Source organism: Sylvia atricapilla, chromosome 2, assembly GCF_009819655.1.
Source record: "Sylvia atricapilla isolate bSylAtr1 chromosome 2, bSylAtr1.pri, whole genome shotgun sequence".
Taxonomy (NCBI): Eukaryota; Metazoa; Chordata; class Aves; order Passeriformes; family Sylviidae; genus Sylvia; species Sylvia atricapilla.
Genome location: NC_089141.1, coordinates 105,921,154 through 105,925,685, shown reverse-complemented (window position 1 = coordinate 105,925,685; position 4,532 = coordinate 105,921,154). Strand labels below are relative to the sequence as shown.

General features: G+C 38.0%; 1 long non-coding RNA gene across 1 annotated transcript; it reads left to right on the top strand.

Moving 5' to 3' along the window:
• Positions 1–1,911: 1,911 nt before the first annotated feature.
• Positions 1,912–4,299, top strand: LOC136374657 (uncharacterized). Its single transcript, XR_010745944.1, has 2 exons — positions 1,912–2,254; positions 2,991–4,299. It is a non-coding gene; the product is annotated as an uncharacterized lncRNA (long non-coding RNA).
• The last annotated feature ends 233 nt before the right edge of the window (positions 4,300–4,532 follow it).

Below are 4,532 nucleotides of genomic sequence, written 5' to 3'. Positions count from 1 at the left end.
ATGCATGAGGCACTGCTGATTGCCTTTGTAAATATGGTTATGAGTGCTGTAACTGAGAGGTTATTTTGTAACTTTTTAATAGAAGGGCTTTAATACTGGATACATCATCCTGCAATAAATAATTCCTCTTGGCATTTATTTTCATTTAGTTTCAGTTACTTAAAGGTCTTTTTATTAAAGATTCAACATACATTTTTCTCCAGAATTAAGTATGCCAAAAATCAAATCTAAAATAAACATTTCACAGCACTACTTTGTATGTCAAGCTTTCTAATAAATCTTCCATTTTACGAAGATTGTAGCAGGGGGAAAAAAAAAAAAGGCATAACATGATCCATCACAAACACGTGAGGAAGCCCATGACATGATTTTGTGTCATTCACCAGTATTTGTGTTCCCAGGAGGTAAGCAGGTCACCAATTTAGCAAGTACTTATCAACAAAAAAGCTTTCAGGTTTTTCAGTGTATTTAGAGTGCTGACTTTCAGTTTTGCTTGAATAGATTATAAAACTAATTCTAAGATGAAACTCAAGTTTTTTAATCAGCTGTGACAAAAGCCTATATGCAGTTTTGAATAGCACTTCTGAAAGATGGAAATAAATTACCTCTTTATTCTCAATACCAGTAGAGGCTCATTTTCCATTTACACCATGTGATTCTTGTTAGCTGGGGGAGTTGCCATAAATTAGTTAGGGCAGATGAAGTCTGTGGCACAGTCATACTTCCTTTTTGTTTCAAAGCCTTCCTTTTAAAGCATAAATTATCACAAGGAAAGCTTTTATGTACTTTTTTGACTGTTTATTCATTTTGATTTATAGAATAATTAAAAGATAATATGAGAATCAAAATCCTACATAGCCAAGAAAACTGGCTTTAATATAGGATAGGCCATTCACTGTGGTTAGGATAAATCACTTCTTTTTTCAGGAAGGAAGGTGTTTTGGTAGACTTTTACAAACAGCTGCCTTACCTAGATTAATCAAGCTGTGGAAATATTTCTGATGCATCACAAATGGCCTGGCAAAGCCAAAATGTAACATGACCTCCTGGAAAAGGCATGCATGGTTTTGTATGATTTAAAAAAGATTTTGATCCAGAATGTTAAATTTTCTCCTAAAGTTTTAGACCTTTCTTGCCAAGGAATAGGATTACCGACCTGAAAACTGGGACAACTTTCCATATAATCTTTTGGTCTATTTTAATATTTATTAGATTGTTTATAGTAATGAAAATTATGAGTTAAGTCTAATTTTGAACAAGCAAATGTTTCAGCTTGTAGCTGACAATAAGCAGCTGCCTCAACATGACTAGCAACGTCTGCCTTTAAACATGCATCTAAAAAAAGATCAGTATATTTAAATGGAATCAAATCATACAGATGCCTTTAAGGATAGCTAATCTATCACTCAGAACATCCAACCTCAGACTTATCACGTTTGAGTCTATTATTAAGTCAATGATTTGCTGAAATGGACTTTTAATAATTGTCACATACCCATTAAAATATATTGTTCATCCTAAAATGTAATTTCTAGCTGAAGACCTCCCTAGTATTTTAATTAACCTGCCTGAGCTTTAAAAATCTAACTAAAAAATTTCAAGAGCATACATTAGAAACACAGTGTAAGATTTTCCATGGTGACTATAAACTGAGTGGAACTTGTTTTCTGGGACAAGAACTGACTAGCACAAGTTGCCAGTTCTTGTTTAGCATCATTCATCCTGACCATATGCTCTTCATCCTTAAGCAACAAACAATGCACATTTTACATGACCATACATACACACATGTAAGTACATGTACACACACATATGCATCCCAGAGAATGACTTTAAAAGTTACACTTCAAATATTCACTATCAAAACCAGCCAATTACTCCTGTTGCTTGTTCCGGGGGCGGGGCTTTTTCTTCTTTTAAGCATACAATATGTTACTAAGCTTTGGGAATAGTGGTTTCCAGTAAGGTTTAAAGTGACTTATTTCAAAATTCACAGACTGTGTTGAATACAGATTTTGCATTGCTACAGGTACCAATGTGATCTAAGAGTTCTCTGCATCTGAGCCTAAAACAGACACATACTGTTGGTGAAATCAGGGAGAATTTTAGATGCAGGGATTCTACATGATTAGACAGTGTCACAAACTGATCTCATCACTATTTGGCTGTTGCATGATGAAGACATTTACTGTGACATTTAGGGGCCTCAACAGAAATCCCTCTTCATGAATAGAAGAATTGTTCTGGGAAAGAGGTATATAAAACCTTTCTTTTTCCCCCCTGATTTACATGATGGAATAACTTTATCAAAAGAATGTAATATATGTATCTTACCTTGATTTTGACTTCAGAAGTTTAAATACTTCAGAAAGTTTTGTGATTAGATTAGCTTCCTGGAGACCAGATCTGTCTCAAACAGGATTCCTGTTTGTCGGGAAGCAAGACCCTTAAGCAGAATGATAACAACTGTAATTCAGGAAAAGCAGGGAATTCTTGCCGGAGACTCCCTGAACTCAACCAACAGTGGTGCTGCAAACATACATATGTGTGTGTGTAGATATATATGTAGGTAGTGTTTGCAGAACTGGGAAGAAGAATTTTTGCTTAACCCCAAAATGTGAAGTACTGAACACTAAGGGACTATGCCTGCTCATAAAGTCGGTCACATCTGTTGAGACTTGTAGCATTGAAAATCTGCATACAGACTTACTGGGTCCCTAAAACGAAGTAGAACCGACCCAGCATTCAAGAATGTGTTCTTAAATGCTGAATATTGGCATATATGCTTATAAGATAGTGTTCTTCCTGTTGTCAAATCACAGTAAAGAGATTTTGGCCACTGATACAGGCAGTCTGGAGTCACAAGTGTCAGCCATGAAATTTTTGTCTCTATCCTGATTGCCTCCCTTTTACATTGCTGTTATGGAAGAACAGTGATCACAACTTGGCCAAAATGAGGTTAAATTATCTACCCTACATGTTTGCCTCAGGAACAGGCACAAGAAGAGCTGGAATAAGAAGAGGGAAGCAGCTATACCGTCTCCCCACATGGGCTTAAAAGACAGAACAGAATGTATGGGAGGCTCTGGATCAGCTGTTGAGAAGTGCATGAATCCCATTTTAAATTCTGTAATGCTGTGCATGTTATGGGGGAGGGGAAGGCGTGATGGAACTGCCACCTTCCCCAAAGCACCAGAATGCAAAAAACAAGTCAGCTTAAAAAGGAGAGGCAGAGGCTGAGAAACGAAGACATCAGGAGACAGACACGAATTACCGAATGTCTGGATTGCCGTGGAACTGGGAGACTAGCTGATAGCTTGGGAAAAACTTGGCAGTGGGCGATAACAGGCTACTAAACAGAGTGGTAATACTGGAGGAGAAACTACAGGCTCTCCTCACTAGCTGGTGTAACCCAGCCTGCAATTTGATCTCAGACAGGTTTTCTAGCAGGAACCCCTGTGGTGGGAGCCAAAATTGCATCACTGGAAGTTTGAGAGAGTTGGCACACACCAGGGGCAACCAGAGGGAACTGAAAATGGGAATACGGACAAAGAAATATGATATCTCTCCCCTGAATAATCCAAGGACAATTTCATGCATTTTCTGAGTAATGCTTTTTTAGTATTTAAGGCTGGCAATACTTCATTCTTTTCCCACTCACTTTATTGAAATAAGGAATACTGCTCAACTCAAACAAACCTTAAAGATACTTTTGGAATTATCAGATAATGAAAAAACTTCTCATCTACTTAATCTATTAAAACTCTTTATGAACAACAGGAGGGCAGAACCCAGTCACCAGACCCCCCCTGTGTGGAGGGTGTGTCCCACTGCTTCACATGGGAACAAGCCACTTTCCCCAGAATCTACCACCACATGCTTTGCTGCCTGTAGAGTTTTCCTCTAATTGTTCATTGTGTCTGACCTGGTTTTCTTACCTAGTTCTATTCTGTTTAACTCTGTTATCTTCAAAGGAGTACATTTCTTCTGATATACTCTGGAATACATGAAGAGATGCAAGTCCTTTATCTACACAAATACAAGTGAAGGCATACATCCTTTCTACAGCTTATCCTTAATTTCCTGTACCTCTATATATGTTTATGAATTATCTATGAATTGGTGTTAAAGCTGAGAAGCCGCTAGGCTACATTTATATCAAATACACTACATTTTTGTCCTATAAACTAGGAAAAAAAAGGTGATTCTCTGCTTGTCTGTATTTTAAGGTGCAGCTTTTAAGAGCTTGGATTTCTCTTGTAAAGAGAGAGGATGTTTAAATACATTCAAGAACACTTATTTCCTCTGCCTACTTTCCTCATGAGGTGATGCAATCTGCTTGGGGGCCTGGAGAGATGAGGGAAACAGCATAAAAGGCAAGTCCTGAAAGTTGGTATGGAGGGAAAATTGAGGGGAAAGGAATAATGGTGGGCTGGAGGCAGCCATCCAGATTGACACTTAATGGAAGGTTGCAAGGAAGCGGTGCCAGCGGGAAGCGTTCTGTCCCTTGACTGCAGTGTGAGGGGACAAAG